The 21853-nt window shown below is 39.4% G+C and overlaps 1 long non-coding RNA gene across 2 annotated transcripts in view; it reads left to right on the top strand.

The window, feature by feature from the left end:
* The first annotated feature begins 7185 nt into the window (after nt 1-7185).
* The window catches only part of LOC149998751 (uncharacterized), a 31227-nt gene continuing 16559 nt past the window's right edge, over nt 7186-21853 (top strand). The window contains exons 1-6 of one of the 2 annotated variants that reach the window (XR_016514112.1): nt 7186-7304; nt 11448-11549; nt 13777-13911; nt 14913-15003; nt 18201-18339; nt 19936-20119. This is a non-coding gene — a long non-coding RNA (uncharacterized LOC149998751). The remainder of the gene's footprint in view (nt 7305-11447; nt 11550-13776; nt 13912-14912; nt 15004-18200; nt 18340-19935; nt 20120-21853) is intronic. The other variant, XR_016514111.1, reaches the window with a different exon arrangement.

Raw genomic sequence — 21853 nt, 5'->3', positions numbered from 1 at the left:
TATCAGAAAATAATATTGTTGGGAGGAATCTATGAGAAGGGTATAAGAAATATGTCTTTGTCTTGAAATTGATAAGATCATATATTACTAGCAACCAGGTACATTTTTTTAGAAAGCAATTTCTCAATTTTATCAAGGTTATGTGGTCCTTTAGATTTAATTTAAGGAAGTAAGTAGAGATTTATAGCCAGAAAGATACTCATATGCAAAATTCTTTATTAGTAATAAAAGATTAGAAACAACCTAAATTCCATTTCATGGAAGATTGTTTTAGTAAAGTATATGCTATATAATTAAGATATAAGTTGAGATAAAATGAGCTAGATAAACCACTGTGTCTACATTATAATGGTCCCTTAAAATGGAGTAAACTTATGGAACATTGAAAGTAAATGGGAAAAAGAAAAAGTGGATGAGTTAGTTTGGTAGAATTATGCATGGTCTTACTTCAAGAGCACCATCATTTCTAAAAAGTTAATTGTGTAACACATATTACAGAATATTTTAAGACAGAAATGGCCTTCCCATGCAGAATCCATTGAATTCTGAGGTTCTTAAGACCCTGCCTGGCTCATGATAGAAGCCTGATTTCCCGGAGAGGAACCAGACCTCCACATCGTTTGGAAAGATTTAGGAATGGCCAGGATATCCTCAAGACTTGTTTGCTCGGCTGACATCTGCTGCCAGCTCAGAGGCATCCAGGCAAAGACACAGAGAATGTCTGCACTTCCTGAACTGCTTCGTTTGTCAGTAGCAGGGCAGCCGAAAGGGCAGGGTTTGTAAGCGAAATGCATTGGAAGTCAAGTTACAGGGATCCTTTGGTGAAAGGGAGCCAGTCAAAGCCAGCATCATGTCTGAGTTAATAAAGGTTCACGGTGGGGAACCCTATCTAAAGAATGTCCCTTGTCTTTGTGATCTAGGGTTTCTGGAAATTCAGTTTCAGGTTCCCGGGGTTCTAATGCAAGCTGCCCTCCAGGCAGTGTGAGATATTGTACTAGTGGAAAGCAAAAGAAAATAGAGAGCAAAGGAACTTAACTTCCAAGAGAAAACTATGGCCAATAATTTCTTTTGTTCTTAGCTGCTTGCAGAGTCACATTATTTTCAATGGTAATGTATCATATTTTGATATAAAATTTATAACAACGCTCCTACTTCCAGTATCCAAACATGCAAATCTCTGTAAACAGGGTTAGTCTGAAAACAAGAGAAGTTTTTAATTGATGTGACATTGATTACTTTGATCCAAACATACACACTCCTTTTGGTTACTTATCTGAATTCTAATCATATACTAATCCTGCATTCTGCTCCATAGTTATAAACTTCACTGGACATGGAAAAGATGTGTTTTGCCTCTCCCAACTTAGAAACAGTTTTTGCTCTTGAAACCAAGCAACTCAGAGGAGAGCCCATGGCCAACTGTGTGCCCAGTGAGTCAATGAGAACTGATACCTGGCTTTGCAGTGGGGAAAGACAAGCTATTTTATTATAAATGGTGCCGTCCAGGAGAATGGAAAGCTACTGCTCAGAAGCTTGAGTTCTCCAATGGTTTACAGACAAGAGGTTTCACAGAGCAAAAATTGTGCCTGACTATGAGTAAGGTGTTCAGGGTCATGGGCTGTGTTGATTGATCATATTTTATGCAAGCTTTAGCAATCTGATTTATCCACTCTTGGGTATGTGTGACTATGGCCAGGTGGTCTTGAACAGAAAGAGAGGTCTGTAAGACATCTTGGGATTGTGAGTCAGTGACATAGTCTTGACAGCCAACAGAACAGAGCTATACATGTCATGCTTAACGGGCTATATTCTTCTGTTATCTTAAGCAGGGTATACTTTTTGAAGCTCGCTTTACTGGCAGGCCTGCAGGCCCCAAGACATAACTATGTTCCAGTTGCAGCTATTGTTTCCGAACCAAAGCGGGGGTTCTGCTGCCTGCCACCACCAATAGACAAATTCTAGGGACAGGGTGGTGAGAAAGGAACAAGGTTTTTAGTCAATGTTGCACGATCTGGGAGAATGGTAGACTTTTCTCAAAGCCCATTCACTCCAGGAAACCCAGAGGAAAATACAGCAGACCTCAGCCAGACCAAAAGCAAAGGCAGCATCCAGACTTCCTTCTCCCATTGAAAGTACTGCCCTTTGGGAACTGCAGGCAGCCACTGAGTGGCCGCCGAGTCAGCTCGTCTGTTTCCCCAGCCACCGTCAGTCCTTAGGCTCCCTCCTGGAGCCCATGTGTGGGGCCAATGCCACCACCAGCTATGCGGCTTCCAGAGCCAGACGGTCTCACGAACACACCAGTCAGTACATTCGCGAGGTGGGTCAGTGCATCCCTTCCTTCCCTTGCTGCCATTCTGACCTCTGTGGCACATGTGCCTGCCTTGCCCTGGTCCCATCCCCAGTCAGGTACTAGAAGGGGGTAGGAGGACTTTGTTGCCTATCCAAGGATCTTGCTAGCCTTCTGTGTGCTCACTGTAATACTTCCTCCTGTTCCACCTCGCCCAGGGGCAGGGATATGCCACCAGGTGCAAGCCACTATTCCCCGGCGGGTGGAGCATGCATGCGGCAGAGCTTGGTTATCTGGCCGCTGTGGGCAGTTTAGGATGTCCTCCAGCATCCCCTCAGTTCGCTGCCCTCCACCTGCTCCCAGCAGTCTGGCCAGGCTAACAGTAACACTATGACTCTTAAGAAAGGCTAATTTAATAATTTAAACTAAAAGTTAAATTCTAATATATCAAGCATGTTATGTTTGGCTCAGCTCCTCTCTCCTACCTTCTCTGCCACCTCATAGACACTTGCAAACACTTCTCCATTCTTGGCAAGATTGCAGATGCAACCTCCTTAGCGTTTTTTTCAGTGCCATAGGCTTTCCAAAAATGGAGGTTCTAACCGGCAGGGGTGGAGGGTGTTTCCTTTAACCTCTCATGCTGCAAACAGAAACATGCAAGCCAAAACATAATCAAATTACCCCACTTTTCCCACTTAGGCAGAAAAGAATTGAGAGCAAAAATAGCTGAAGTCACATCACCAGACTTGTCCTATGAAAAACAAAATCTTCATCTGTATCTCGTCTGCATGATATCTCTCTCTCCTTCCATGGCTCTCATGAGGAAAGATTGCTTTTAATTTCCTTTATGTGAGGGATACAAATATGTATTCACATAAGGCAAGTAAAGTTTATTTTGTTCGTTTTTCAGTTTTTTACATCTGCACCTTGTATCTGGGCTCAATCGTAGGCTTTGGGGGAAATAGCCACTCTTGCCTTCTCTTTTCCCCAAAACGTGGTTATTTATGGAACATTATGTCATTATACCTCATAGACCTCTTCCTCCCTCCAGTTTATGTGGATGACACATCAGGTAGTATTTCAAAATATGCTCCCATATTTTAGGTTGGAAAGGGTGATTTGCCTCTCAGCTCTGATTTTATCTTCCCCTAATGTGGTTGCTGTAAACCTTTTTGATTGCTTTCTTTCACATTTCCTGAGGGGGACTGGTAAAATCCTTTTTAACAAGGGGTATTCGTCTGAGTATGCAGAGAATTTTAATTGAGCAGTTTTTGCCACCCTATTCCAGTAAAAAATGTGAAAGTCTCAGCTGCTAAGAAAGGGTATTTAATCCTAGGCATGCTTTTTATAGCAATCTAATGGAATGCATTCAATTCAGTAACCAAGTAAACGGTGAAATAAATGATTTGGGCAAAGCAAGGCCCCCAAAGGAAGAAAACCATTCACCAGGGACCCTGCTCAACAGGAAAGTGGGCTTTGCACATGCCTTTCTGATACATATTGATACTTTTAATCTCCCTTCACTCCAGGCTAATTGGCAGTGATTCCTGCATGTGTCTCATGTCATGGGAAGGAATATGAGTATTTATCACCTTATTTCTAAAAAAAAAAAAAAAAAATGCATAATTATTCTAATTTTTATTTTCATCCTTATTTCCCCTTTATTAAAAAAAAAAAGATTTCTTCCTCTGGTGTTTATCTTATTAAACACAATGTTGAATTATTTCCATCTGCCAGGTTGGGGAAATTGCCTAGTAGTGTGGAGACCAAGTCAGAAACCAACATGATGAGTTATTTATTAGCTCTGGCCCTCTGGTTCCTTTACCCTGGTGGAGGATGTGGAGATAATTATTCATTGCTTATTTGTAATCTTTTTATTTAAAGAGAAAGGAAATGCTCATATTTCTGCATGGAAAAGAAATACCGAAATGCCACTAGGAATACCCATGCTCAGGTCCAAACCCTGAAACTGGTTGTAATGGATGGAGATATCCACTGCAGGGAGAACACAGAGTGGGGGATTTATAACTGAGCATCACCGCCGTTAGGCACGTCTGTGGAAATACTGCTCCTGGAAGAGGGAACTCAGATAAAGTGGCAATGAGCTGGAAACATGTGACCGATGACCAGTACTACACACAGTCTGTCAGCTTAGTCAGGAAGAGAAGATATAATGGCATGAACAACATCAACAACAATAACAAAAAGAGTGAGAAAAATTAAGGAATTACCACTATACAAGAAGAATGTGACTAAGAAGTAACTTTCTTCTGTCCTGGTATCCTTCAGGGAAGTCCTGATGTGACAGGATGGGATGAGGATATCATGATTTCCAAAGCACAAATAAAATGGTGATGAGTATGCCCTTTAATGCTTTGTAATAACTAAAATGAAGGCAAATAGCCAGGTATGCTTCATATTGCCTCAGCATTTAGGGTAATTCTTTAAAAAGGAAGTAAAATGATAGAATACTGCAAAAATTACAATATTACTCTGATATTTCTGTATTTTTCACTGTTGACTCTAGACAGACTTTGACACAGCCAGTTATTACATTTCATTATGTATTTTCAAAATGCCAGTTCGTACTTCAATTTACGTTGTCCCATCCCATTCTGTGGCTAATGGATTTTCTTCTGACTTATGAATATGTAGCAGCAATGCCACATCCAGTAAAATTTTTGGCAAAGCTGAATAATCTTTCTCCAGTATTTTCTTCATTTCTCATTATTAACTGAGACTCACTCTCGCCCATCACATCATCTCAGTGCTCTGTAAATAACCTCATACAACATCTCACTTCTGTGCCTTTATTACTGCCATCCTGTCAGCTGACTTGCCTCTTTCTCTTTCGGCATTTAACATTCTTGTTATGATGCTAAATCCTATTTAAATTCTTCCTTTAGTAACGTATTCCATCAAACTTCACAAACAAACATTGACATAGGGTCGCATATTTTAGCTGAATGTCTTATTCTTACTCAGGTTTCCCCACTCGACAACATTCTTCACAGTAAGAACTTTGACTTTTGTTTCATCGGTATTTCAGGAGATAAGACAATGAGAGTATAGTGGATGTAAGAAAAGGCTTTTAGTACAATATGAGAACATTGTGGAGTCAAAAATCCTTATTTCACTGATGAGCAAACCGAAGTTCAAAATTTGAAGAGACTTAATGATGTTATTTAAGGCAGATGTGAAAGCCGAGAGTCAATCGTGAACCTTGACTCCAAGTCCAATGTGCTTTGTGTTAGCCCTGCCTGCCTCAAAACTTCTGCTTAAGAGGTATACACATTTTGATCGAGAGACTTGATAATCTGGCTGTTGTGAAGAGCACAGCGCAACAGCATTGCTAAGTCAAGTCCTTTATATATGTTGCCTATTGCTGTGTACCAAATTACCCTGAAACATGGTGGCTTTAAAAAACAGTAAGCATGAATCACATATCTGGGCACAGCTTAACGGGTCACCTCCGTCTCAAAGTCTCTCAGACAGTCTCATGCTAAGCTCACAATGACGTATATACGGCATTTTCCCTTTCTGTCTCTGGATCCCTCGTGTGCGCGGGAACTCTGTGATGTAGTTGGGCTTCCCGTGCCTGGGGAGTTAAATTTGATTTTCTCTCGTCAATCTGTCTCATTGATTTGATTCCTCAGCCAGCCAAAAGGAACCGGAGGGAGGAAGGATTTTTCCCTTTCTCCACAGCATTATCTGGGTAAGCCATAACACGGAATTTGAGAATTAAAATCTGGGGGTTTGCTTTTTAGGGATGTCTTCTAGTGCTTACGTCTTTGTATGGAAAGATCATTTTGCATTGACATCTGTTCATTCATCCAATCATTGAACAAAATACCTGTGTCCTAGGTTCTGGGGAAAACAGTGGGAAACAAAGACAAACAGATACTCTTGTCAGAAGCCTGATAGAAACATAAACACAGAAGTGAAAGAATAAACACAGTATAATAAATCTTAAAAAGGAAACAACAAAGGGTCTGAGAGAGAATGAATGTGGCTGTCTGCCTGTTTGAGACTCTGGCACGGTACACCTGTAATACCGTGATACGAGGTTAGGTAGGAAACACATGTGTGGTTGAGGTTATGTAGTTTTCCAGGCTATGTAAATTAGTTTGAATTTTATCTGAGAGCAATAGGAAGTCATTCTCCAGTTTCAGGTAGGGAGTAATATGATTTATATGAAGTTCACTCTTGCTCATATGTGAAGGATGAATTGAAGGGGCAAGAATAGAAATGGAGACATGAAGATGGCCTGATCCAGATGGTAGCAAAAGTGGAGAGCCGTGAGTGGGTGGATGCTAAATATATTTGGAAGAGTACTGGGGCCTGAATTAGATGTGAGGAGTCAGGGATAGCTGTGCTTCTCTGTGTGGTAACTGGGTGGATGGTTGTGCCAAGCACCAGGAGAGGGAGGGTTTGGGGAGGACTGGATGTGTTACCAGAAGAGGAAGAGGGATGAGGCTGGGTTAAAAAGAACATGTTAAATTTGAGATGCTTGGGAATCGTCCAGGTGGTACTTTATTAGGAATACTAATCTAGAGCTCAGGACCGGAAGTACAAATCCATGCTAGTATTTTAAACTATGGAACCAGATAAGTCACTTGGAGAAACCTGGCAATGGGTCAGGTCAGGTAAATGAGAGCCAGCAAAGGACACTGATAAATGAGTGTTTGAAGAAAGAATGATCAGATAATCCAACACTAATAAAAAGTGGTTACAGCTACACAGATGAGGCAGAGGGGTGAGCAAGGTTTGTCATTTTTTTTAGGGGGCTGGGTATCAAGCATGTGATTTACTCAGAATTCTTTTAAGAAATGTTCAGCTCTGTCAGATGCTGCTCTGTGGTCTAGAAGACAGAATAAAGTCCAGTAAAGTTGAATTGGTGGATCTGACTGACCTCTTCTTTCCTCATTTTTGAGTCTGTTTCCTTCCAGAAACTTTGAAGTCTCCACATTGCAAAAGCTGTGTAATCAGGAGAGCATACAAGGTTCTCCTGCCCCTTGTAAGTTTTTAAGATCTAATTTTTAGGAGATTTTAGCGCTGCTTCTGTGGGTAGAGGAATTTCTTCAGTTTATACTAATTACAGATATCGCTAGAATCTCTGTACCTGCAAAACTCTATAATTTTTATAAATTTAAGTATCTGAATCAATCAGTAACCTTAGTAGCTGTTGGGAGGTGAAACATGCCCGCAGGCTCCCACCTCAAAGGCTTTGTACTTCTTTTCCTCTTTCCCTACAGTGCTCTTCCCCGTGTTTTTCCGTGGCTTTTCTCTAATGTTAAGTTCTCAGAGAAAGCTTCTTTTACCCACCTTGTGAAAAATTGTGCACGATCCACACGCATATACACACTCCCAAATTTCCTCACTTTTCACTGTAGCAGTTATCACTATTGAGTATTTTGCTGTGTAACAACTTAGCTCCAGAATTTCGTGATTTAAAAATTCATTTGATATTTCTCGTGATTCTGTGAGTTAGGTTGGGCAGTCCTGGTCCGGGCTAGCGTGGCTCTTTAGCTAGGCCGGTCTTGGCTGGGATGCCTTTGCTCCACATGGTCCCCTCTGCCTCAGCAGGTTAGCCGGGGCCTTTTTCACACGGGCCGGGGGTTCCAAAGAGCAGTCAGAGAAAACAGACAGGTCCCAGGGCAAGTGCTTTTCAAGCCTGTGCGCACAGAGCTGACTTCAGCGGAAGCTGATCTGCCATCTGTGACCACCCCCCCCTCCCCCCACCGTGCGCACAGGAACTCTGTGCTGTGCTTCTGGCCCCGAAGCTCCGGGGTATGTCTCCTACCGGCTCTGGCGCCAGAGCCTCTCAGCACCTGGTGGTTCCCCTTCCCATAGGTTAGTGTACTTCATGCTTCACCAATATGGGGAACAGTTTAGGCTGGAAATGTATACCCTCATAACCTACTAAGCCATTTTTGGGAGATTTATTGAGATTTTGAACACTTAAATTCTATCCTAACTTGGAGTTTTAATTTGTTGAATTCCCCAAGACTTAGAAAGTTCAAAAAGATTCAGAGAATTTATCTCATATGTTCTCATTCAAATAATGCATCTTCTGAGAACACATTCTTGAACTGCCACAAGCATGTGTTAGATACTGTCTGACTCTGAGTCAGATGATCTGATAGTCACTCTGATATTGCGCGTGGTGTTTGAGTTTTCTTTGGCTTTATGCTGTATCAAAGCCTCACTAGTCAAGATATGTTACTCTTCACTTATTTATTAAGTTTCCAGGAATAAATTGCAATTTCTTAATCTTAATAATTTTAGGAAAATCTACAGCTATTTTGGAGTAGTCTATGACCGAATTTACTAAATAATCCAGTTAAGGATACACACTTCTGAAAGCAAGAAAGGTATACTAATCAAGTTGGCTGCCTTATATGCTTTATATGGGAAAATCTGTTTTATTAGTTTTTTTGTATGTGAGAAAGTGGGATCATTTGGATAGATTATTTTCTGAAGTGGAAGTGTGCTCATTTTATTTTGCAACACAGTGGCTAAGAAAATTAGAATCAGTGGTTTCACTCATCTTACTTGCTTTTCCTTTTCATCTTGTTAAATTCCCCAGTAGCTCTTCTATTACTCAGGGAGTTGCTGTTTTCATTTTCTCCTTAAATGTTTCTGTGTTTCTTTGAAGAACTCACAATAATTTAGTTTCACAGTGTTTTTGCATTACAAATGCAGCTAATGTTTAAAATGAATGGATTATTATAGTCTTAGCACCGATGTACAGCCTACAAAGAACCTTTGTGAGCTGATTTTAGCAGTATTTTCTAAGGACTTCTGCCAGAAACAAACAAAAAAACCCATATATCTTAAGGTCAACCTTTTATTTTGAATGCTTCAGCTGTGTTTAAAATCTGCAAGTTTACAGCCTTTTAAAGCATTTCTTGTATCTAGATATGTCTTCACAATGAAAATTATATTGGATGTTTGAATTATGCTTTCCTGTTTCTACCTTCTCATCTCATCCACAGACCTATAGAGTTTATTTCAACAACTTAATTCTCAATACATGCTGTTAAAATTGATATTACAACACTTCCACTGCACAGTAAGCTCCGTTGGATATCAGGAAGATATTCTAGGTTCCTGTTTGAGGAGAGTTCAGTCCTTTTGGATTTATTCCCACACACTATTCCATCATAGATTTCCAAAATTTATGCTTCTGCGTTCCACCGTGAAAAGTGGCTCTCCTTAAAAATTAGTACTTCCTCTTACCCTACCTAGCTGCATAGGTAGGCTAGAGCCCTTTACTCCATAATGATTTTTAACAAATTGTCCTTTTAGTACTTTTCAAAATGTTTAGATTGATGATAATTCATTTTTGTTATCCAACATAACAAAGTAAGATTTTTCTGATTCTTTGGCTGCTTCTCTGGAAACCAGTTTTGCAAGTTCATGTGTAGTATGTGGAAAACAAGTGTCTGTAAGTGACTACTCAGGGAAGAATTCACTATGATTATTTTGGGAAATTGTGACATTCGTGAAATGGGCTTGGAGAAACTAACATTAAGTGCCTGCTGTGTACCTGTCACTGTGCATGACAGTTATCTATAATTTCTCTTGAAGTAGAGAGACTAAATTACTGAGAATACTCCAAACCAACACACACACAAAAATTAAAGATGACATGAATATAGAAATGGGGATATTTTACAAATGAACTCAAATGCAAAGGCTTAAATTAGTTACTCAAGTCGTGCAGCTAATAAATACATGATGCTGGAAGGATTCTTTTAGCTCCAGTAAATAAAGCAACTTTCAGTTAAGGAGAATAGAATTAGAATAGGGTAGAATGCATTCGGCCTAGGGTGTGGAATACAGACAGGTGACATACCAAGTCCAAGGGCTGCTTGCTCTGATATGACCTGAAGTCCATCAAGATGTATTGGCAGCTTTGGGGAACCAAGTTTTTCTGTTCCCCTATAAAATTGGTCCTTTTATGATGTTGAAAATGATAATGAGTAAGATTAACAGGGTATGTTAATGCTAGCCTGAGTAGTCACTGTTGTGATTTGAAGACACGGGCTGCAAAATACTTAGGGTATATCTGGGATAAAAGACGGTCTGGCTTACGCAGTTTAGTCCACTCAGGGCATCTGGATCTTGGTATAGATGCCACATTTTAGTGTCTGCTTCTCAGCTTTTTAGCTTGTAAATTTGAAGTAGTAAGTGTATATCTGAATGGACACCAGAGGATGGAATTATTCTAACCAAGTTCACAAACCAGAATACCAATTTATTACTATTACCAAGAAAAATATTACTGTACTGTGATCTGATTCCCCTTGTTTATACTAATCAGTGTTGGATTAGTCTGCTAGGGCTACCATAACAATGCCATAGACTAGTTGACTTAAACAACAGACATTTATTTTCTCCCCGTTTCAGAGTCTGGACATATGAAATTGAGGAGCTGACAGGGTTGGGTTCTGATGAGGCCTCTCTTTCTGGCTTGCAGACAGCTGCTTTCTTGTGTCCTCACATGGACTTTCCTCTATGTGCTTGCAGAGAGAGAGGTGTCTGGTGTCTCTTTTCATCTTCTGGTGACACTGGTTCTATTGGATTAGGGCCCCACCCTTACGATCTCATTTAACCTTAACTACTCCAACTACAAATAAAGTAAACACATTGTTCAGGTAAAGATATGGTAGTGCTGCCATGTTGTGTCTGTATGCAGTTTTATTTAGTCACGGGTGCAAAGCAGAATTATGTACAGTAGTCCCTCTCTATATGGCTGTTCACTTATCGTGGCCTCACTGTATTGCAGGATTTTTAAGAATATTATATTTATCGTGGATTTTTCACTGTATTGTGGGATTTTGCGGTACTGTATACATATGTTGTTAAAGTTATGTAGGTTTAAGAGTATAGAATGTGTTTAAGAACATAAGTAGTGTTTATAAAAGTGTGGAAAAGGTTAATAAGGGAGTGGGAAAGGTTAATAAGGGACTGGGAAAGCTTTATAGTGTGTGGGAAGGGTTTATAAAGCCTTAAAATATATATAAATACTAAAATAAGTGTAAGGTTCCTACTTCGTGGATTTTCACCTGTCACGGGGGGATCTAGAATGTAATGCCCGTGATAAGTGAGGGAATACTGTAATGTATCACTGGATTTTATTTTGCTTTATTAGCTCCTCAAGAGTTATTGATCTATGAAATGGCAGAGAATGGAAAAAATTGTGACCAGAGACGTGTAGCAATGAACAAGGAACAATATAATGGAAAATTCACAGGTAAAGTATGGCAGTTTGGAGGGAGAAGATCTATGGGTTTAAATTATATGCTTTTCACTGGAATAAAATAGAAATATATCTATTATTTGTTATTTTTATAGTAAAATAATATTCTATGTAATAATACAAGGTTCTTATATAAGATTAATTATATTTTGTTTACTCTTCAGAGTAAATTAAATTATGAGTCCGGGCCTATAAGGTGATTTTTTTTCACAGTGATAGTCGAGGCAGCCTGGCCACCGTCACATTTAGTATTCTAGGTACAAGATTATTATTGTTAATTTTATTGTATGAAAAGTATTTGGTGCCCAATTTCATGATGCTATTTTGTAACTTTAGAGATAGATTATAAATTTACTTATTACAGGAACCCTAAATTATATAATTATCAAAAAAGTCAGAATATGATTATTGTGGATTTATTTCAAAATCTTGAGACAAATTTATATTTTAACCAAATTTGAAATTTGTGGGGTAAATTGCAGTATGTTTGACTCTTATTCATATATATACCCTGAAAATTACAGAATTTATTTATATAGATGATTTAACAAAAATCTTTCCTTTGTATATTAAAGGAAAATGAAAGGTTTTCCTTTTCTGTTCATTGTAATGGATTTCCTTTTAACTTCTAGATTGTTTAGCATCTCAAACACATCACAAATTACACTCCAGTATGGTAATATTATTATAGCAGATATTTTCTTCTATTGGAAGAGGTGTAAGCTATCTGAAACAGTTGCCATACGTTTGCTTTGATCACTGAATGGCCTTGCAGAACACATTTTGTAGCACTGATCTGACTTCTGGGTTACTTTGCCAATAAATTTTACATTGTTTCACTAGGCGTTTCAGGATTAAGAGGTAGGCATCGTATATGTCACGGTCTCTCCCATTAGTAGCTTTTACATGTTTTTTTGTCTTTTCAACTAGCACATTTATATATGCTCCCCCTACTGCCTCACCCCCAGAAATTTAAAATTAATGTTTCTATGACATACTCTTCTTTACCACAGGTTTTATTTTTTACTAAATATTTGCCAGAGGTTGTGCTATAACTGTACATGAAGACCTTGTTCTTTATTCAGGATGCTTAGTACTCCATTGTATGAGTATACCATACTAGAATCATCCCTCTGTCCTCTGTTGATAACATTTCAGTTGTTTATAATCTTTTGCTAGGACAAATAATGCCTCATTGAATAAGCTTGTACAAAACTTATTTCTCCTTACACCTAATCATTCTTAAAAATAGAATTATTGGATTACAGGGTACAGTAGGTCCCCTTATTTATGGGGGAAACATTCCAAGAGGATGCCTGAAACCGTGGATAGTACCAAACCCTAAATATGCTGTTTTTCTTTCATGCATTCATATGCTTTATGGCTTCTCTTTGGCGTATCCGAATTATCAGCATCACTAGTCTTGTGCTTTGAAGCTATTATCAAGTTAAATAAGAATTACTTGAACACCAGCACTGTGGTAACTGCAGTAGTCCATCTGGTGACCGAGACAGCTACGAAGTGACTAGTGAGCAGGTAGCAGAGACAGCACGGTCAGCGCCAGATTTCATCGCATTACTCACAACAGTGCGCAATTTAAAACCTATGAATTGCTGATCTCTGGAATCAGACCAAGGCTGACCATGGGTACTGAAAGTGGAACCATGTATAAGGTGGGGCTACTCTATGTGTATTGCAATTTTGATAGATGATGACAATAATAACTAACCTTAATTGTGCCCTTAACTAAGGGTCAAACTTCTGAGAGCTTTACTATATGAATTAATTTAATCTTTATCATGACCCTATAAAGTAAGTACTATTTTCGTCTTCATTTCAGAGAGAGATAACTGAGGCATAGACAGGTTAACCAACTTGCCCAAGGTCACAGGACTAGTTAAGCGCCAAGACCAGGATTTGGAACGAAGTAATTTGCCTTCACATTTTGAGCTCTAAATCACTTTGCTCTACGATATAAGCTAAATTGCACTCCGTAGAGGTGGGATAATGTAGTATTCCAGTAATGTACAAAAGAGAAACTTGTGTCCTAACAGTAAGATAATTGCATAAAAAATGTTAAGAGTTGTCCTAGTGTGAACCACATTGTTTTTTTGAGGTTCATATGCCGTCATTCAAATGTGGGATGGGAAAGTAGACGAATTATGAAAGTGATTGGAAAAAGCGAGCATTTTGTTTTAATTTCCGCACTAATGTTTTTCAGATCCCTCTTCAATGAATGAAAAGAAGAAGAGGGATCGGGAAGAAAGGCAGAATATTGTCCTGTGGAGACAGCCACTCATTACCTTGCAGTATTTTTCTCTGGAAATCCTAGTAATCTTGAAGGATGGACCTCAAAGTAAAGAGTCTTCCATAATCTTTTATATAACTCTTATTTACTAATTTTAGAAATCTTCAGCAAGCTCCTACTCCCTGCCACCTGCTTTATGAAATGGATTGAATTTAGAATGTTATGGGACTATATTTATTTTCCTTTCCTATAGTTTGCAGAAAAATAGGTTAAGGGAACATACTATTGACAGTTGACCGCTATCTCATGTTGAATCTTTTATGCAAAACAGAATACTGAAAACGAGATTTTTTTTCTGGCTTTGCTTTAAGGAGGAAGACCTGTGTATATTGAATACACTGATTCTTTAGTAGGACAAGGTTCAGGATACGTGGCACTGTTACTGACAGTTTGAGCCAATGAGAAAAGACTGCCAAGAAAATGTGTTCTATCTTGAATTTAGTACTTGTAAGCCCTATTTCAGACATCATAAAGAGGAAGTGGAACTTTTACTTGCCTTATCATTTTTGGCTTGCCTTTCCAAGTTATTACCTATAATATCTTGCATTTTTATTATACTTACAATTAATAAAACATTTTGTAACATTTTTCAGTTCATTTGATCTTTAAAGCAACTCCATAAAGAAGCTAAAACAAGTATATGATTATCATGATTTTTAAAACAAGAAACAGAATCAGACTGGTTAAGTGTCTTACTCCAAGTGCAGTATTTAAGGAACTTGGGATTCTGACCCAAGTCTTCTGACTTGAAGGCCAGTGCTCTCCAGTGTATTACAGTGCTTCTCCTAATTAGAAGTTTGGTGTAAATAAGATTAGTCTTTGGATAAGGGAATAAAATTGAGTTCTGTACCCATGTATCTTCCCTGGACCCCTTCTATACCCCAAGAGACCATAGTGATTAAGGACAAAAGAGCTCATCCCAGAAAGAACTGATCCTGTAGCTGAGCTAAAAAAACCGAACTGCTTTGACAGGATATTGTTTTTGAGAATGATGAATCCTGAAAATGAAACTGAGCTATTTCATTAATTTTTTAAAATATGTTTTTAAGATTATGGCATCGTCAAAACACTGTGGTGTCTTGTTTACTGCTGCTCGCTGTGCTTATAGCTACGTATTATGTCGAAGGAGCACATCAGCAGGTAAGAGGTTCGGTAACTGCGTTTCTGTTCTTTTACCTTTCCGCATCCCAGCTTCAAAATGGGACTCCTGCGGATGTCATAGGGTTTCTACTCTTAATGTTTTTAGGCTTGATTTTGCTTTTTAAATTTATCTGAAAGTATTATTCCATAGATGTATTGAACGTTCCACATTGGCACACAACCTGCCAAGTCTCTTAACCCACCTGCATTCCAGGTGCCTGCCTAAATTTAAGCACAGAGCAAGAATTATTTTTCTGTATAGGGCCTTTTGTTCTGGGGGCGGGGATGTGTGGAAGCAGTGACCAAGCTAATGCTTTGGTGGGTAAGTGGAGAAGGGCATGTCCCGATGAAGACCTGTTAGCCGTGGGTTTTAATCACGCTCACCTGTGATGGTAGCAAGACCACGAGCACACAAAGAGGTAGAGAGGGGGACTTCCGGCCAAGATGGAGGCTTAGACGCACATGCTCGGCTTCCCTCTACAACTAGAGAGGAATACAACTACTTTAAAACAAAAGATAACTAGAAATTCCAGAAAATAAAACTACACGGAAGCCCAACGTATGAAGTTATAAACCAGCGGCGCTCTTTGGGCAGGTAAGAGCAAAAGCGGGCGGTGCTGTTTGCGGCCGCACCAGGGACAGCGGCAGGGAGAGCAATCCCAGCGGCAGGGAGGACAATCCCGGCTGCAGTCAAACCCCGGCGGCTCGCGACCCCAACGCTGGAAGAAGCAGCCACCACATCGCCTCGAACAGTGAGGCCCAGGGGGCAGGAGGACAGATCCCCGGTCTCCTAGCGGAATAACTGTGTGAATCCATCTTGGACCCCCGCCCCCACACAAACCGCCACAGGGCTGCGAAATAGGTTGCGGATCGCCAGTGGACGCTGGGCAGTGACGACAAAGCGCCGGCGAGAAAGGTTGCGGATCGGCGCAGGTCGCTGGGTTGTGACGAGTACGCAGGCACTGCCCCCTATAGCCGGCCCAAGAAAACAAAACGCATCTGTCAAAATGAGGCAGACAACTATAGAAATCCCGGTGGCGCAGCTCACCAGGCAACAGATGAGGAATCTGACAGATGAACAAATAAGAAACCTGTCAGCGGCTCAGTTCAGGGCCATTGTTATCAGGTGGCTTACAGAATTCACAAAAGATCTGGAAAAAGATGAGAAAGAATCGAAAAACACGCATACTGAAAGCAACAAAACCACATACGAGACAGATGGTGAGGAAATAAAATCCAGAGTTCAAATCAACAAACCAGAACACAAAGAAGGAACAAACAGTCAACCAGTGCAGAGAGAAAAAACGGGAAGCAAGGAAAATGATGAGAGGATCAGAAACCTCTGGGACAGCTATAAAAGGCCCAACATAAGAATCATTGGTTTGCCAGAGGGTGAAGAAGATGAACTAGAAATTGAAAAATTAAGTGAAAATATAATAAAGCAGAACTTCCCTAACTTGGGGAAGGAAACAGACTTACAGGTCCAGGAAGCACAGAGAGTTCCAAAACAACTGGACCCAGGGAGAACCACTCCAAGACACATTATAATCAAAATGTCAAAAGTTAAAAGAGAGAATCTTAAAAGCAGCAAGAGAGAAGAAAAGAATCATGTACAAAGGGGTCCCAATTAGACTATCAGCTGACTTCTCAAGGGAGACCCTGCAGGCAAGAAGGGACTGGCAAGAAATATTCAAAGTAATGAAAATCCAAAACCTACAACCACGAATACTCTATCCAGCGAAATTGTCATTCAGAATAGAAGGGCAGAGAAGGTGTTTCCAGGGCAAAATAAAACTGAAAGAGCTCATTAGATCCAAACCACTGTTATATGAGATGTTAAAGGGACTGGTTTAGAAAAAGGAGGATCAAAACTATGAATACTAAAATGAAAACTGCATCACAAGAAACAACAACAGAAGCTAGGGAATTGAAACAAAGGCAAACTAAACAGGCAACAAGAGTGGATAAAGAACTATAGGTATGGGGAGCATATTGGGGGGAGGTCAGCAGGGAGGGGGAAGGGGGAGAGGGAGGGAGATGATATAGGAATTAAGGAGCATGGTAGGAGGGAATGGAATAGACAGAGGTTGAGAAGAACTATATGCACAACTAATGGACATGGTCTAAAAGGGGGGGACAACTGGAGGGAGGGGGGCCACCGGGTGGAGGGGAGAAGAGGGAAGGGAAATTGGGACAAATGTAACATTATAATCAAAAAAACACATTAAAAAAAAAAATAGAGAGGGGAAGCCTCGTGCTCCCTCTGCATCTGAGCAGGACATGGTGGGGACCATGAACGTGAGGAATCGCAGTAGATCTGCAGCGAGTGTAACTGAGTGGGGTCTTCCAGCCTTGGTTTTTCTTCAGTACCTGGCAACTGGCCCTTGGGGATCAAGGGAATCATCCTAAATATAGTTACTCTATTTCACGCTGTGGAATGTCCTGAGTCAATAACGCCCTTTAAAAACATACCTTTTCTCCTTTTGTTGTGTTGCCAATCAGGTTTAAGTTGGGGTTTATTTTTCTCCTCTCTGAACAACATTCCGATATTTGCTGGTTCCCAACTTATTTGACTGGCATGTAGGGCTTTGGACTGACAAAAAGCTGTCCCATGAGTCCTTCATAATCAAAAATGGTCTCTTCTTTTTTGACAGATGTAGTATATTTAACAAATGCAGACGGCTCTTTCATGAGAGCATTACAAGAGCATTTAAAGAGTGAACCCAAAGGGGAGAAAATTGGAACTGTTGTAACAATATAATCAATAAAAAACATTTAAAAAATAAAATAAAAAAAAGAGGAGAGAAAAAAAAAAAAGGAGAGAAAAGAGAAAATAAAATAAAATAAAGAGTGAACCCTAAGGGATTAGTAAATGAGAACTGTTAAAAAATACAGTTCCAGAAATTTCATATTAAGATTTTTATAATGTAGTTTTTGTTGAACTAAAATGAATATAATGAAGTGTAAGGTCACCATAACGATAAAATTTATTTAGGAAGCCTAATGTATTGTCACTTGTTTCTCTTATGTGTATTTAGTCAAGGTTCGGTGTTTGGGTTTTTGTTTGTTTGTTTTGTTTTTCCTTCTTATTTCCAAAATATTATTTAGAGAAATTTGGGGGTTAGAAGCTTAAGAATGCAAAATAAATTTGACTCTCCATTGTGTGTGTGAAATTATTAGTGACTTACATTTTCCAGGAGAAAACCAGAGGCTGAAAGAAATCCTCCTGTGCTATATCACAACAGCCACGCTCGACCCACTGGTGCCTGTAACTGTGGAAGGAAACAAGCACCTCGAGATGATCCCTCTGATATCAAGGCAGCTAACTTTTATCAGGTGGATTGGATTTTTTTCTTGTTTCTTTTTTTTTTCCTTTTTTTCCTGTTAACTACCAATTGAGTAAAATCATATTTTCAGAAGTAAAATATCTAGAAAAATAAATGTGACTGCTGTGTGGTATGTAAACAAGGGAAAGTTATTGACATGTACTTATTTGCTTACTCATTAATTGTTGATCTTTTCTGAATGAAGACTTTTTTTGTGTTATATTAAATGAAAAACTCTATAGCCCCCACCCAACCCCGCCCCGCTCACTTCTTCCTTTATAGCTTCTGGAAGAAAAAGGTTATGGAAAATTGGATTGTATCAATTTCCCAATATTTGCACTAATGCTAGTGTGGCATCAAGATGTTTAATAGACCCTGAAACAGACTGGTCACTGTGCCCTGTGTACTGGTACTTGTAATCTGTTATTGTCAACTGTAATCCGAGTGCCTAAAAGCTATTGATGATTCATAAATTTTGACCTTGTATCTCCCATGCATACCCTTCTCAATGAAAAACATGAAGGACAGAGGTCTTGTGCTATCCTCCACCAGAGGGAACAGCCGCCTCCCTTATCCCCCAGACAAAATACAGTGTCCTGGATAGATTTGTTCCGCCGTGGTTGTGAGACCTCTGCTGGACAGAATAGTTTCCATCCAAGCCTAGGGCGTTGGAGGCAACTCTGCCTTATGCACCAAATAAAGCTATTCCTGGAAAGAGAAGTGCAGTTATAATGGGAAGAGGAGGACGGGGAGATGACACAGCTCAAGCATCTGTTGGCTTTGAATATGAAGACTCTTGAGGTCAGAGGTTTATGTGCTCAGGGCCTGACAAAGTAGTGAAAGTACTAGGAAGTGGACCAAAGGAATCAGCTGTAAAAGCCCTGAATAGTGATATGCCCTTATATATGCTGTCATTGTCTCAGGGCGGAGGGCTAAAACCACATTATGCTCAACTTACGGGGCTTTTTGTTGTGGTTCCTGATGCTCCTTTGCAGATATTACTAATGCCTCAGGTGAGAAATTGGCCCTTTCCGTATTCAGAAACAAAAATGCTGTTGCCAGTGTTTGGGTTACTTTTTTTCCTTAATTTTATTTATTGATTTTAGAGGAGGAGGAATGTTGATTTGTTGTTCCACTTATTTGTGTATTAATTGATTATTTGCCTCTTGTGTGTCCTGACCGGAGATCAAACCTGCAACCTTGGCACATTGGGACAACACTAACTGAGCCACCTGGCCAGGGCCTGATGCTTGTTTTGATTGTTTTTAAAAAGTACAGGATAATAGCAAAGTAATTATTTAATTGAGCAGGCCTTAATTTTAAATACTTTTTATACCTAATATTCTTTTTCTTGAAAAATAAATTATGTGTTAATCAGTTCATGCCATCAATTCACATCAATTGGCTGAGGCAGAACTTGAAGTTAAAATTTGTAGAAAAGCAGGGTAATATTTGAGCCTAAATAATGACGTATTAGATATGATTAAAATTAGGAGTGTACCCATTACCTACAAATCTATTGTTTGTTTAGGCGTTTACCTTTCAGGTGTTTCTTATTGAAAAATGAAAAAAATAATTCTATTATCTGTTTTTCGGGTATAACCAGGCCCACCACCATGTCCAGTATTCTACCCAGGAAAACAAGAAATCACTTTCCCACCAGATGGCCTCTGGGTTTTGAGATTTCCTTAAACATATGTGACAGAGAGAGAGCCATGTTTGCCCCCGAAGGAAAACGTGCAGTTAATGAGTTACAAGGTGCTCCGTGGGATTCTTAAAGCAGTAGCACAGTAAGTGCGTTCCAGCCAGTTCATTTCTAGACTTGAGCTGGTTTTTGTTTCTGGTGTATACGGAGTTATTGATTTGGTATGTGTATACAGTGTTTTCTTGAACCCACAGCAGGTTTTGGTTACAGAAGCTCAGTATTCGGACAATAATTGTTCTACTGTTCCGTGATAACATTGATATTTATTGTCAGTGGGGCTACAACTCTCTAATAAACATCGGTCACTCTAGAAAAGGACTTAAAATATATGGTTGATACCTCTGTTTTCTCTTGTGTCTGTGTCACTGTCCATAATAAAACATGTTTCTATCAAAACTAAATGTTGCATAATCATGTTGAGCCAAAACTTTGTTACTGCTAAAATTATGTTTTATCTGGGATTTTCCTTAAGATGCTGCTCCTGAAATTATCTTTTTTATTTATTTATTTATTTATTTATTATTTTGGTTTTTCAATTACAGTTGTCCCCTTTCCCCCTAATTTCTCTCCCCCACCCAACCCACCCCCTCTCCCGCAAACATATCCCTCCCCGTTGTCCATGTCCATGAGTCTTTTATACGGGTTCTTTGACTAATCCCTTCCCTTACTTCTTCCCCTTCTCTCCCTCTCCCCTCCCCCCTATTGACTGCTATTCTGCTCTTTGTTCTATTTAGTTCCTTTGTTTGTGTTGTTCTTCAGTTTCCTGTATTAGGTGATATCATATGGTATTTTTCTTTCTTTGCCTGGCTTATTTCACTAAGCATAATTCTCTCTAGTTCCATCCATGTTGTTGCAAATGGCAGGAGTTCCTTCTTTCTTTCTGCTGCATAGTATTCCATTGTGTAAATGTACAACAGTTTTTTGATCCACTCATCTACAGATGGGCACTTAGGTTGTTTCCAGCACTTAGCTATTGTAAACAGTGCTGCAATGAACATAGGAGTGCATAAGTTCTTTTGAATTGGTGTTTCAAGATTCTTCGGGTATAATCCTAGCAGTGGAGTCGCTGGTTCAAAAGGCAGTTCCATTTTTAACCTTTTGAGGTAATTCCATACTGTTCTCCATAGTGGCTGCACCAGTCTGCATTCCCACCAACAGTGCAGTAGGGTTCCCGTTTCTCCACATCCTCGCCAGCACTTGTTGCTTGTTGATTTGTTGATGATGGCCATTCTGACTGGTGTAAAATGGTATCTCATTGTGGTTTTTATTTGCATCTCCCTGATGGCTAATGATGTTGAGCATTTTTTCATGTGTCTATGGACCTTCTGTATGTCCTCTTCGGAGAAGTGTTTGTTCAGGTCCCTTGCCCATTTTTTAATTGGGTTGTTTGTTTTCTTGATGTTTAGTCGTATCAGCTCTTTATATATTTTGGAAATCAGTCCCCTGTCTGTGATGTCATTGGCAAATATGTTTTCCCATATGGTTGGTTTCCTTTTCATCTTGCTGATGTTGAAATTATCTTGAAACAAGCCCTGTTGTTTGGTTTACAATTTTGTTACCTGAGTTAGATTCTTTATTCTTTTTACCATTTTATTCTTGGACTGCTGAAATACCTTATTTTAAATGAGTGCTATCTGAGTTAAATCTTTTCAATCCAAAATATTACACACTTTATTCTTTAAAAATTTCAATACCGTGAAACAATTTTTAAGTGATACAGATCTTATTAATCTATGATGACTAACGAGCATCAACCTGGTAACACTGGTATATCACCAATTAGATAAATGTGCAAAATGAGTTAACATACCAAAGTTTT

The sequence above is a fragment of the Furipterus horrens genome, unplaced genomic scaffold, assembly GCF_987537825.1.
Source record: "Furipterus horrens unplaced genomic scaffold, mFurHor1.1.pri manual_scaffold_11, whole genome shotgun sequence".
NCBI classification, from domain to species: domain Eukaryota; kingdom Metazoa; phylum Chordata; class Mammalia; order Chiroptera; family Furipteridae; genus Furipterus; species Furipterus horrens.
This window is presented reverse-complemented; position numbering and strand designations above follow the sequence as displayed.